At 35.5% G+C, this 14,838-nt stretch overlaps 1 long non-coding RNA gene across 2 annotated transcripts; it reads left to right on the top strand.

The window, feature by feature from the left end:
- Nucleotides 1–4,727: 4,727 nt before the first annotated feature.
- Nucleotides 4,728–14,142, top strand: LOC120753496 (uncharacterized). Of its 2 annotated transcripts, XR_005701115.2 has the most exons (5): nt 4,728–4,758; nt 6,204–6,287; nt 6,361–6,492; nt 8,893–9,011; nt 14,003–14,142. It is a non-coding gene; the product is annotated as an uncharacterized LOC120753496 (long non-coding RNA). The 2 variants fall into 2 exon arrangements; XR_005701116.1 differs by lacking the exon at nt 8,893–9,011 and having other exon boundaries at nt 14,003–14,141.
- The last annotated feature ends 696 nt before the right edge of the window (nt 14,143–14,838 follow it).

Here is a 14,838-nt window from a genome sequence, read left to right on the forward strand (position 1 = left end):
ATATTAAATCAGTACTATTTTTTAGCTTACTTGAAACTTTATCCTGGGCCAGTTAAACTTGACTCTAAGTCAAGTTTAAAAAGTGTGCCTCACTTTTCATGTGACTGGAAAAACAAATTGTATTTCCCATAATGTGCTGCACCTGCCTTCTGCAGGAAAATGTGATGAATCACATCTCCAAATCTAATGTGGAAAATGCATTTTGATCCTCAAATCTGAAATGAGAACAAACCTGAAAGCATTGGAACCTCAAACCTCATCTTGTGTTTCCTGCGACACCACATTACTTCATGATGTCAACACTCTCCTGAAATAAATTGTTACTTCAGTCCAACAAGTCAAGAGAGTCAAGAGGTTTCTCTCTCTCTCTCTCTCTTTTTTTTTTTTTTTTTTTTTTTTTTTTTTTACTGCTTAATAGCTAATTTCACTCTATAAACGAGGCCAAGACACATCCTGGTTTCCATCAAAGAGGTATTCAGAATTTTGTAATATATTGAAATATACTAATTCCCTGTAGACCGAATAAGGTTCTTTTAACTTACTTCTGAGTCCCATTTTTTTGTAAAATGTATGAAAACAGTACAGAAGTTATGCCAAGTACAAGTAAGAAAAAAAAATAATAACTGTGCTGCCTGTACATAAAAAATTAGTATTTTCCTGTCTTCTTTTCCATGGATTTTACAATGACTTCTTTCATGGATTTTCTGATGACTGCCCTTGGACATAAATCAGCTCACCCAAGCTACTTTTTTGCATTGATATTTACAGTGATTTTCTTTCTGTATTTACTTCACACTATAGTAATATTTTACCATCACATGCATGGCTGAAATAGGAGCATAGGATCTCATTACACTTTCTGTTTCTCATTGTCTTTTAACCAGGTATGCCCCTCTGGCCACACAAAGTTAATCTAGTAATTTTCTGAACTGATTGCTCACTGCCTTATACATTCAGGGACATTTACAGGAAAGTAACATGAGACTAAACTGACTGGAGCTTCAGGGCAGTCTTACATCTTCTTGTGTTTTCTAGATCGCTGCCTGAAGTTCAGAGTGCTGGGGAAAAAAATAACAAATGAAAAATATTATTATTTTCCCATTATGAACTTTTATCTCATCTGTGTATTCACTGCAAATCCTAACATTGATTATAACATCTTTCTTCATTCCCTTACAATGGGAAGTTTAATAATCTGCTGAATGAGACATTTCTGTTTCTTACAAGTTCTGCTTCTTCTCAAAAGCACAAAGTTCTTCTGTTCCTCTTCTATTCTTCTATGTTTCCAACAGAAAGCTAAATTCATGTGTCTTTTTATTTGCATCGTTTCCTTCAGACAGATAGAGCATATCAAAAACCTGTCAACTTCCTATGGAAAATTTATCTTTAACATCGCAAAGTTTAGGATTAACTTCTGGAAAGAGTCTTCTGGAAGGTGAAAGCAGAGTCTCTGCTCAATGAGCGCTGCTCATTTTTCAGTAAGAATATTTCCTGCAGCCAGACAGGATCTGTCATTCAGTGGATTGTGTTTGTAAAGGAGTCTCTGGGAAGGAAAAGCAGGAGAGCACATTCCTCAGCCCGATGGATGTTTGGATGTGAGGCAGGGAGTTCAGCCAGCCTTTGATTGTGCATTGCCAACTGCACACCCAGACTTCAGTATCATCTGAGATGAGTATCTTTAGAGGACATCATTACAATATCTCAGTTACTTTACCAAAAGTATCAGTTGAACAAGAGAAAGGTATTATAGAGAAAAGTCAGCACACAACTTCATAGGGCTTGACACATCTGGAGTGTGCCCCATCACAGAGAGAACTGGGATTTCATTTTGTGAGGACACTTTAAATTGAAACAATTTTTAAACATTTCCTGATAGAGGGAAATTACATTAGAACAACCCCTGGCAACACCAGACTGCCTCTAGATGTGACTTTAAGCACTTTTTCTTCAGACTCAAAGTAAAATCTCAAGAGGTGTGGAGATGACAGTAAATCACCACAGCTGATGATCATCACTAAGGGTAAAACCTGGGATTTTGAACATTAAATGCAGACAAAAAATGTTCTCTGCATGAAAAATACTAAAATGCATTGCATTTATTTAGAAAGCTAATTGGAAACAAAGAAACACTTGCAGCCGCCTCACGAAACGTTCTCTGTAAACTAAACTTGATCTGAAGGCATTCCTCAACCTGCAGTTTTTCAGAGTTTGGTTCTTTTTACAAACACATTTTAAAATCAGCTTTATTATTTAGGATTTTTATTCTGACTTTTTGAACTCATAGGAGATTCATAGACAGAAACACACCTGGGGAAGGAAGTAGGAAGTATTTATCAGGGCTTAATAAAGCTGGATTATTTTTGTTGTTTCATTCTTACACTTTCAGAAAGAAGTTTGGTGGTTTTTGTTTGTTTGTTTGTTTGTTTTCTTCCAGAAACTTCCTTTTGTCCCTTGTTTCCCTTTCAGATTTTTTTTTTTTTTTTTTTTTTTTTAAACTCTTTCACATCTCTGTTTGCCTGGTACAATGACCATTTCAGAGCATTTCCTGGAGATTCTAATTCTTGGTTTATATCAGATTAATTTTCAGAAGGGTGAGTCAGGAACATAACAAGGAAGCCAAAATGAGGTTTGTTCAGTGATATTTATTCAGGAGCACGGTGAGATATAGTCACAACACAGAGAGAAGAGGCTGCCCAGCCTTTTCATCTTTGCAGACTTTTGCAAATCCAGGGAAGGTCAAATCGAGTTTGCAAGCTTTGGCTTCATCCTTTGTGCATGTTCATCCTCGTCACAAAATACAAATGGAATTTAATTTAACTGAGTGGAAAAGCAGGAATAACAGACATCACAAGCTTCAGTTTAAATGTGTTGGCAGCAGTATCTGGGAACCTTGTAAGACATCTGCACTGGCCCTTAGCAAGATTTTATTGTCAGGCTTTTAGTCTATTCAAACCTAAAGTGTCATTAAATCAACAACTGAAACAAGTTTCAAAGCTATGAAAAGGGAAAAAAAAAATTGTATAATTCACTGCAACAATATTTCCTAAACAGCAGAGAAGTACTAGGGAAATTAAAAAAAAAAAAAAAAAAAAAAAAGAGAGCGAGCGAGAGAAGCAAAATCTATTCTTAAAATTATATACTTAGAAGACAAACAGAGGAGAGGAAGAGGAAAGAGCACTAAAGAAATGCTGAATATACTCTCTCAAGAAAAGTACACAGACCACACTGTCTTGTGGGAATTTTTATTAGTTCTGAAATTAGAAACAGGGCACTGAAGTTCGGGAGAGGGGAGTGTCTCAAACCAGCTGCAACTCATTTTAATTAAGGGCTAATTAGCAAGTAGAGCCTGCTGCAAGTGGGAGAAGTCGATGTCCCTATATAATACAGAGCAGCTCACAAGAACACTTTTTTCAGCACTTAGGGATACTAGCAGAGGGGATAAGAAAAGAGATAAAATGTAGAAGTTATTGTGTATTTCTGTAGGTGTTTTCTTTCCAAAAGTCTGTATTTCCTTAGAAATTCTTGTTCTGTTGAGAACAAGTAGAAAAAGGTTAAAGATGAATATCTAAAGAAGTCAGGTATAGAAATCTAACTGTCTAAGTCTCTGCTTGAAGCTTATGAGATTTACTTTTTTTCTTTTTTTCCCCTTAGTTCCAGTGGTAGTTATTCAGAAAGTTGTAATTTGCTATGGTAGGGATTTTTTTTTTTTTAATTTAGTTCAATAACTGAGAATGGTAGTAGTATACTAATCCTGAGATATTTCTGTGTTGCCTGGGTATTTATGATCTGTACCTCCTTACAAAATATAAAGTAGATCTATATTTGCAAAATGTGCTTTAATCTTCATTTATTTAAATCTAATCTCTTTCACATGTGAGATCTTAATATGTGCCTATGTGGTATTTCCTGCTACACTAAATTCATTTTATCAGGGCTATGAAAAAAGATAAGAATAATTGACTAGGAGAGTTTCACCAGCTTATTTAACCTTTTGAATTTTGCTAGAGAATAATTAACTATTTTTGTGAGCAGTAACAGCAGAGGTATTTCTTTTGTAGAAATGGCAGTGTGGCCTCATATTGCGAGTTCCGTGTGTATTTAGAAAGAGAAATTTACTGAAGCCCAGCTGTTCTTTATTATTTCACTTTTTTTTTTTTTTTTTTTTTTTTTTTTTTTTTTTTTTTTTTTTTTTTTTTTTTTTTGTGAGTGGTGCAGGTCAGAAAAGGCTGCATTATTGCACAGCAGTGAATCCCTGAAAGTGTTCAGGGCCAGGCTGGACAATGCTCTGAGCATCCTGGTCTAGTGGAAAATGTCCCTGCCCATGTCAGGGGGTTGGAAGGAAATCGTCTTTAAGGTGCCTTCCAACCTTCTCTGATTCTACAAATAGGAATTGTTAACCTTAATGTTATCCAGTCCATTGCAGACCAACTGGATAAAGGGCAACACCTCTGAGTGATTTCATTAAATGGGAAAGAAATTCCTGTATAAAACTTAAATCTCTCAGGGCTATGTATAGGTTTGCCAGTGTTTAATAAGGTTTGGAACCAAGAGATGGAGATAAGGAGCATGTCAAGGACTGAAAAATGGCAGTTATGCTCACCTTGTTAATGAGTGAGGTATCAGAAACTAACATGAAGAGGATATAAATCTTTTAAATTTCAATTCCTTGGAAAAGTATTTGATAAGTGCTCTTAAAAGTCAAAATCAGGTGCCTGAGCAAAAGGAAGGTGACTGCCAATGGGAAGTGTGGATTTAAGTGTAAGTTGTGGGTTTGTAAGCTTTTTGGGGTTTTTGGATATCATTTACCTTGACTTCATTAAATTTTCAGTATGTTCTTCCACAGCATCCTTTTTGTCTATAATCTAAAAAAAATAAAAAAATAACAACACCCAAAAAACAACAGAGCAGGAACAACAACAAAAGAAAAACCCACCAAACAAAAACCCACAACCAAGTTATGAAGAAAATTTCATATAGAGTTTGGGTAACAACATATTGTAGCTGAATGTGGGAATAGTGAAAATATGATGAGAACCAGAATTCACATTAAGCACTACGCTTTTATAAATTCTACCATCAAAGAACCAAGCAAAGGCATATCGTAATAATCCATAGCATGATAGATTTGCTTCTAGTTTGCAGATGTCTTCTAAGTAATATCCAAATAAGGAATAAGATTGCAGAATGAAGTGGCAACTACCATTTGGAATAGCCAGATTCGTAATGTGGTGCTACAAGTGAAATAAATCTGAAATCCAAATCTAAAGCAAGGAAAGTGATCTGGTAATTCAGATAGAGTAGTTGTGGGCACGTCCTGGCAGGACCTCAGAACTTGGAAAATTCCTTTGTCATTGTTGTTTTTTTGCCTAGAAGGAAAAAGAGTTCTTATTTTCCAAAGCTGTGAAACTGTCTGTTTAGATGTGTCTTCTCATTAACATGAAACTTCTTCAGAGTTGTAATGAAGAATTGGCTTCTGGCTATGTTAAACTTAATTATAATTATTTTCCACATAACGCCTTTGTGTCTGATCATCTTGTCTTATCAAGCTGGATAGCAGATGCATAATCAAAAGGAAAAGTGCATTGAATGCTTAATTCATGGTAATTGGTTTGATTTTTTTTATGTTCTGAGTAAAATAACCTGTATAAGATAATGTATTTGATAATTTATTTTTTGTCCTGGTTTACTGTATTAATTAGGAAACATCAAATAACTAAAAAACCCTCTAATTTAGTTGAAGCTTATTTCCCTAAATAACTTTTTTGAATTGTTTGTTTAGGCAACCAAAATAAGAAATTTAGAATTGCATGTGACATTGTTGAATATGTGGAATGTCATAATTCTCTCTGTAAAACGACATTTGGAGATGCCTCTCCTGGTTGTATTAGGGTGAAGCAAGTTCAAAGTAATGTTATGTATGGAAGCATATTTGCCAACATCAATAAGTTAGTTATGATACAGTGATTAATCTTATTAGCCGTTTGTTTTGTTTCTTCTTTTTTTCTTTTTTTCTTTTTTCTTTTTTCTTTTTTCTTTTTTCTTTTTTCTTTTTTCTTTTTTCTTTTTTCTATTTTCTTTTTTCTATTTTCTTTTTTTCTTTTCCCTAGACTAACTCTAAGGTCAATGTCATAACCTCCTCTAAAGTTTTACATAAATAAAGTTTTGGTCACTCTTAGTAACATTTGTCTCTTGTGAATCACCAGCTGATGGGCAGTGGGGTCAGGATATCCAGATCATTTCCAAAACCTGGTCTGGGGGACTAAAGTGGAGTTCAAGCACCCTGAAAGGTGATGTCAATACTTCCAGAAAAACTTTTTTTTTTTTTTTTCCACTTACTAGCAACTATTTCGTTTTCTTTAGCCTGATTTGGGCAAAACTACAAAACAGAGAAAACCCAGATTTCCTGCCAGCTTGGTTGCCAGTGTTTTAAATGGAAGTAGGAACTCAAGCTCTGCATCTCCTTGCTGTTCTAGCACATGGCTACAATGAAGGGTAGGTAAACTATAGCTGCTTTGTCTTTATTAAGTAGCAGACAATGGATATTTCAGTATTTTTATGTTCTCTTTTACATTGGCGAAGCAGCTTCCTTATGAAGAAATGACTTATTTTTTAATGAGAATTTTGTATAAGTGTGCTGTTCCTGAAGAACAGCACTTGGATAATCAGAATACAATTTATTTCACGTTATCTTGAGGTCTGTAAGCAGCCAAATTGATGGTCCAAAAGCTGGAAATATAAATATGTAGAGCTTAACTCTGATGGTTGATATGGGTTGGATATTGCTCCATTGCTAGAATTAGAAGTATTTGAGGTGTGATGAGAACTTCAGCACTGCTCTTTTGCTCATTGTACCTAAAGGAGGTACATAAAGGAGGTACCTTTATGACAGAAATATTGAATGACCAGCTTGTTCTTGAGCTTAAAGAGGCTTCCTAGAGAGACTGAGTTCTAGAGAGACTCTATCCTGCATAGAATTGCAGCTTACAGTTACTGCCAAGCACTATTACTGCTTCAAAAGAGAAGGAAACTATTCTGACAGTTCTGAGGAAAAAAGAGAGTTTGGGCATGTGGACAGAAGCTCTGTTAAGGTGCTTTGATTCAAGGTCAAACAATCATTCTGGTCTGATTTATTTGGAACTTTATGTTGCTTTGCAAAAATGTCTGTTATTAAGTATAAATCCACAACGATTCAGCAGCCAGATCTGCTTTTTGAAAGGGCTTCTTCAGGGACAATGGGAATCTTGTAGGAACAGCCACTCAGTAGTACAGTATTGTACTCATGAAAGTCTCACAAACCTCTTCTGAAGAGATGTTCAGATCTTTTCAGCTAGGTAGATCAAGAGAGTTAAACATTAGCTGTGTGAAAAAGAAACAACTTTTCTCAGTGAAGTCTGGCTATGGACAGGAGACATTTTCAAGATGTTTCTAAGGACCCAGCTTTGAATAGTTGGAATATTAAGCAGCCACAAAGGCTGGCAAAGGCACTTTGACTTCAAGCAGATTTTATGGTGCTCATTGGCTTGATTTATCTTTATCCAGTTCTAGTTTTTAAGCTTTTTTTCCCCCTCCATCATCCCCAGTATGATTCAGTGTCTTATTTCATACACTTGGTGAGACCTTCCGAGATAAAATACAAAGGATTAAGTTCAGGGCAGGATTGAAGTTTAGGTGGCCCTATCTTCTGTAGGACTAAATTCAGAGAAGGGAAGTAGTGCATTTCTTCTGATTTATGGGGCACACAGTGCATTTACATTCTACAAAATATATTGCACTATTTATTTACTCCTACTTTTATGCCATATGATTTCAGTTCTGCACAGCTTAGGAAATAACATCTTAATTTGTATCTGCAAGCAATTATGTCAACATCTCACATAAACAATTTTATTATGAAGTATTAAAACTAGTATTTGGAAAAACACTGCATATCTCCCTTGAGTGTGTCAAGTTATACTAGTTGCAAGTAATAATGGAAAAAACAGTTTCAATGGTAATGCAATATTTAGCAGGTGTTTGTTTGTTTGTTTGTTTGTTTTAATATATATCGAGGGTGGATATATTCTGTCTCCAGATGGACAGAAAAGTCAGAATCCACCTCAAAAATATCCCAGCCAGTAATAATTTTGATTCCTTTTTTATGCTAAACAATCACTTCATAATAAGACACTTCTCTGTTCAGTAAGGCACATTGAGTAGTGCCATGTCCTGCTACTGACCCAATGAGGTTTTCTGACTCTTGTTAGTATCTTAAATTGAATGATTTCTTCCTGTTTGGAATAACTATAGTGCAACACTTGGTCTAAAGTATGGTCCCGGTTCTCAGAAGTGAGGCTTCAAACCAGCTTCCAGATTTATTTATTTTATTTAAGGAAAATAATGACTGGAATTGTATTGGCCATATAAAGCCCTTCAGTGGCTTTGGAAAATGTTGAGTACAGATGTAGTCTTTAATTCAGTATTTATGGTGTTGATGGCAGGAGCGGAGCTTGCAGTGACTTCAGATTAATCAGACTGGAACTGACTTCTCCAGAGCTAAACAGCTGCTCTTAACCTCTGTACAGATTTTTGAGCTTCTTTGGCATCAAAGTTGCTGTGATCGTTCCTCCCTGCATTTTACCCACCATGTATTTGTGAGTTCCTTTGTACTTCAGAAGTTGTAAGAATAAGGCCTAAAGCAATGTGATATGTGGTTGTGCCTCTGAGTACACTGGAGGATACCTGGGTAAAATTAAACTTAATTGATGGCACAGGTAAGCTTAATGAATTGCCAGTTAATGTTAGAATGTACTCCTGGTGTAGCATTGTCCATTCAAAGCAGGTGTATACCATGGCTTTTTTCTTAACAGCAAAGCTCACTGAACTCAGTAGCATAAACAGAACCTTGTTTTCCAGAACAATTTTAGAACTTCTGATGAGATCAGGTGAAATCCAACCACACCTTTGATTTATAAAAACCGGAGACTTCAAGTTTATTGGATTTTGAGGAATAAAACTGGAAGAATTCCAAACTGGTACGTGACTATCTATTGCAGCTAAATTTTAGATTAATGTTTAGGGCAGCTTGGGGCTTTTTACAAGATATATGCAAAACAGCCTTTAGGTTTAATCAGTTTGGAAATCTGTCTTTTCAGAGAAAGGCCAGGCAGAGGGGTTTAGTCACAGAAGATTAATGAATGCTATTTGGGATTTAAATATTAGTTCATTCTTCTTTCCTGTTGTCTGCAATGATGTCAGTTGCTCATGTTTTCAACCAGTAAAACACAAGCTAAAATTATAGGTTGCTAAATATAGATAACTTGCCACATCATTTAGCTTGAGAACTTGTTTGTAAAGAAGACCCCCAAAGCAGAATCCAAAATGTTAATTGGGGCAGAAATGAAACCTTGCAATAATTTTTGCTCATTGCTTCTTAATTACAAATTAATAATGGGTAGAAAATATGATTATAAAGCCCAACAATAAATGATATATGACTGCTGTTATGTCTGATGAGATATTTTTTCTCTCTGGATTCTGTTTAAGAGGCAAGAGTGACAATTTCAAGGTAAAACATTCTGGAGCACAGGGATCTTTGTTAAAACAAGTTCAATTTTATTTAACTCCCCCTTTATAAACAGATTAAATCACTTTTAGCACTCATAGGTAAAATAAATAATGCATGTTTTATGACCGTAGGTTGAATTTAAATGCCTTGAAATCAAGGTTATTTGTGAAGGGAATTCTTTAAATCTCTAGGAATTGGAATTCTAACTAGGAACTATTTTGTTTATTTATGCACTAGCATTAAGTACAAAATATGTGGATCTACTATCCATTAACTGAAAATAAAAGATGTGGAATTATATAAAATGTATAAATAAATGAAATAGAATATGTATTACTTGTCTTGAGCATTATGTGTGCATGCAAACAGGGAATTGCAGAGGTTTTGCAAGAAACATTGCAAAAAATATTCATCTGCATGTATTGAAGTTAAAATTCATATGACTTAGAAGTTAAGGTACCAGCTCAGATTTTTTTTTTTTTTTTTCCCATTTTTTACTAGAAAAGTGGTTGTGGGTTTTTTTTTTTTTTTTTTTTTTTTTTTTTTTTTTTTTTTTTTTTTTTTTTTTTTTTTTTTTTTTTTTTTCCCCATGATTATCCATGTTCCATGAAGCAATGATCAGGTAAATCACTCTGGTAGAGGGCTGGGTTCCCAAGACTTTCCCCTCTAGATGAGAAATTTAGCACTTAAATTGTACAGTCATGATTTTTGCCTAAATAACCCAAATGCATTTTTACTTCTGTAAATAGCAGAGGTAAAGCTACTGCTGATAGCAGCAGTAGATTGTTGTAGGGCCCCTAAAGAAATGTCCTCATTAGAGGGAATAGTGGTAAAATACCAAAATATTCTGCATTATTTTGATACATTGATACAAAAATTATTCAGCATAGCCAAACTAAGACTTATTTAAGAGTTAAACAATCTTACTCTGCTGGTGACCAGTTGGCATAATGGCTGAGACTGGCACAGGTGGCAGATTAGCTGCCCCTGACCCTTCCTTTTTGTCTGAGGTGCATTAGCCAGAACTCTTCTTATTTGGTTGTTTCTCTTCCTAGAAACATTTTCACTTATATAGCAGCTTCACTCATGTCCAATAGAGTCCTCTTTACTATTAATCCTGCAGTAGACACCTCTGCTGTAGCTTATTATTTCAGAATTATTCTCACAATGTCCACTTTAAACTTTGGCTTACAGACTGGTTTAGACATCGATATTTTGTTCCCTTCCCACACAGATTTTAATGTGTGAGAGGAGCTACATCACAATCATGGATACCAGTGTAGGAATTCTCCTAAATAATGGAAATCCCACAGGTTTATTAGCAGCTGCCAAACCTGGGAGTGTGCCATCTTGGCTCCTTCATTTGTGCTTCTACAGCTGACAGAATTGGTTAAAAGAATTATTTAAACCCCATGCTCAGTCAATTCTCATATAGATAAACTCCTATAACCACTTATGTTTTAAGATCAGGATAGAAACTGCTCCATTGGTGTTTTTAGGATACTATGATGAGGCAAGTTAGCCCAGAGGAAAACGTTTTGGTTTTTTTTCTTGCAAGGCAGTACTATGCTTATAATTTCTGTACAAATAAAAATGCACCATCTTGGAAAGACTCTCAACCCTTCAGGGTCAGAGAATGGTGGTTAATGTAGTGACATGAACATCCTTGGTTATTATAGCAAAGACACTCACACAGGATGTTACAGTAAGGCAATTTGTAGTAAATAGCTTTGCAATAAAGCACAGCCTTTTGCAATAAAAGCAAAGAGTGGAGAGTAGGTGGAATTGTTTGTTGTATTAAAAGTGTCAAATGGCTTTTTCTACTCATTTCTATAATAAAATAACAACAAAAAATTACTAATGTAGTTACTAACTAAAAATTTTAGACTGCCTTTGGAGGCTGTACTTAAAAAGCTAAATGGACTTTTCCATTCTGCCTATCTGGCATTTACACAGTGTTAAACCTAAATGCATAATTTTCACATTAACAGATGTTGTAGATCATGACATAGTTATAAGTGTAAATGCATCCCATGCATATAAACATGAACTCTATTGTCAGCTAATTCCATAAGTATCTGCTCTGAATGCTAAGGGAATTGTCACTTCAACTGTAATGCAAGAATCTACCCGTCTGCTAATAAATAAGACTGATCCTTGCACAATGTATGAACATGAAAAGATCAAGATGTTGTTCAGGGATGCACTAGGTTGGAGGCTGTTATTTTGGGTTTTTGTCAGGGAGCACAGAACTGGTAATGTCACTCTTTTTTGTATCTTTATGAGGAAACTTGAACTTTGAATGGGGCTCTGCTCACTCCTCAACTATTAAATAAAGATTAATTGAAAGAGTGAGAGGAGAAATGGTAGGAAATTGAGAGAGAAGAGGGAGTAGAGGTACAAGAAATTATTCCAAGGACTCTGAAGTTTTTGGCCTTCATAGTAACAACATAGATAAGTTAGATTCTCAGAGTTTCTGTCAATACTGTAATGCTGAAAAATGTTGTAGGCAGCCTACAAAAGTTTCATTCTTACAATACAAGGTATTGAGATGAATAAACTACCTCCTTCTCATCAGAATTCTTTGAGGTGTTTTAAGTCAGGCAGATGCAAACAGAGTCATTTTTAAAGAGCAGGTCTATAATTTCCAATATCCAACCTACAGAAGCTTGAAGAGCTAGCTTTGAGTTGTTAGCTGGACAGTTCATAAATTTAAAGATGTTCTTCAAGCCAAAGTACCTCATGTTGATCTATCATTCTGTGCAGTTTGGGTCGTGGAAATTCAACTAATGCCTCTTTATTAAGTCCAATAATTTTATCACTTACTGGTCCATGAGCTATGTGACATTGGGAAAACCTCAGATGCACAGTCACAGCAATATGTTAAATAATTTGTTAGCTCTTTCTGTAGCTGGACACCTATTGATCAACCTCCTGCACAGAAAAATGGAGATATGTGAAATTCTTTTTTTGTCTCATTTGAGGAAATTTTCCTCTGATATTTTCATATAACAAGACGACATATTAAGGTTGGTATCAGCACTGCTGCTTCCTGTAATGACAGAATCCTTGAGCTAAAGTTTTCAGGGCCCTGGTACCCTTTTTACAGAATGATAAATCTAGTCTGTGCACAGTTACCATATGAATAGTAGACTTTTTAAGACATAAAGGCTATTACGACTTGTGACCCAATTTTATTTACAAGATGACTACAATGTTACCAGTTATGTATTCTGAAAGCTGAAGAATCTATTTTAAAGATTAACCACTTAGAGGACATTCAGTTCCATCACTGAGCAAGGGCTCTACCAACAGAGTTTGTTATGTATGACAGAGGTGATTGTTATTTAACTTGCATTCCCAAGAAAAAAATGTATTAACATGCAGTGACTGGGCCTCCAGCTTCTGCAGTATTTGAATTCTACCTGTCCTGCAAGAAACTAAAATCCATGAGCAGTTGCCAGGCCAAGAAATAATAAGAAAAAAAAAATATTTATAATAAAATTTTGTAGAAAATTACTTATGTGTAATCTAACCCAATATTGCCTTATTCTACATAAAGCCACTTGGAAAACTGGGAAAAAAAGCAAGCAAAAAAAGCAAAAAGAACAGTAAGTACTGGAACTGCCCTGTACTTTTCACCTCACATAATTTTGACAGTCCTGAGATAGATCAAAAATATTCTAGATTCCTATAAAGGAGAAATACAAAATCTTGGATTCTTTTCACTGAGAAATGAGGTTTACTTGATCTAGGTTAACAGTAACTTTGTCTAATGCCAGCAAATTCTGGTTGAATTTCCAAGTGTATTCTGTCTCTTTTGAAATTAGTGACACACTGGGGTAAGTAGGGATGGTGTTTCATTCTGTGTTTTCAGTATCATACCTCTTCAATCTTATTTTGAGAATTCTTTTGCAACCCTTTTTAAGCAAGACTTGGTGACAGGACCAAAAGTATTCCCTCAGCCTGCTGTTCTGGTTTCTGAGTGGTACCAGTAGTGTATGACAACAAACCTGTTAAATGTTATGGTAACACACGATGGATCCCCTTGGTGGAGGTCTCTGGTACCTTATAAACATCTGTCTGGTTTAAAGGTAGAAATTAGGAATTTAATGTTGGTTCTGCCATCCTCTGAGGTTAGGAATTGCATAGCATTAATATAGAAAAGAAACCCCTAACCAGTTTACAACAAGGCAATCACCAAGATTTTCAAGTAATCTCTTCCCTGGATTAAGAGACTGTATTTCCAAGTCCTGAACAGTCTTAACTGTGCAAAGTTTCTGGTCAGGTCACTTCATACAGAATCTCCACAAGGACAAAATGGGAAAAGGAGTGCAATTCTTTACCAGTGAGCGTGCTTGAGTAATATTACACACTTCATATTAGTTTGCAAGTCATTTAGAAAAATCTGTCCCTGACATGAAAATAATGTGGGGTTTTTTTCCTTCTATTTTCCAGGCAGGATATGGTACCTTTCCACACAGTTATACTAAGGGAATGGCTGTAGTGCATCAGAGGAAATGTGCATCTAACCTTGTGTTCTGTCAGACAATACATGATTGATATGACCAATATTTGTTAAATGGAATAAAATATAGGAGTGGAAGAAATCAGCTATGATCCTTTTTTGGAGTGTTTTTTCCGAGTTTGATGAAATTTCTGTTTTGAGTCCCTCTAACCAGCAGAAGTGCCTTTACTTAATGGCCCAGAGTGAATTATTTATTTTATTATCTTCAACTTCATCAATTGCCTTTTCAATACTTCTAAAAGTTTGATGCACAGCTGCCTGTGGCAAAGAGTGCCCTTTTAACTCTCCACCTTGAAAATGCATGCTTATTTTGGATCTGCCTGCTTTATATTTCATTTCACTGAAAGAGACAATGGACGACTTGTTATCTTTTTATCTTTTCTGTGCCACTGATGGCATCTGTCATGTACTTCTACCCTCATCTTTTTTCTCCAGGCTGAAAAGAGCTGGTCTCTCATACACTCATCATACATTCATCATGCTGATACCATCCTATACCTTTGATCAGCCTTGTACTTCTACAAGGACTTAGAGGGGTACTGAGAAGCCAAATTACATTGCAGAGCAATTCCAAAGCTGAGTTTACAGGTCCCTTTAAAAGGTCCTGTCCTACAATACAGATTGCTTTTGAAGCCATACATTGTACCTCAAACTACCTCTGCATCAGCTGGAAGTGGCTGGAGCAGGTTTTCTTTGAAATGGTTATTAGAATTACATCCTCCTCCCAAAATTTGAAACTAATAAAGCACAGGAAGAGAGGAGAGGT

The sequence above is a fragment of the Hirundo rustica genome, chromosome 5 (assembly GCF_015227805.2).
Source record: "Hirundo rustica isolate bHirRus1 chromosome 5, bHirRus1.pri.v3, whole genome shotgun sequence".
In the NCBI taxonomy this organism is placed as follows: domain Eukaryota; kingdom Metazoa; phylum Chordata; class Aves; order Passeriformes; family Hirundinidae; genus Hirundo; species Hirundo rustica.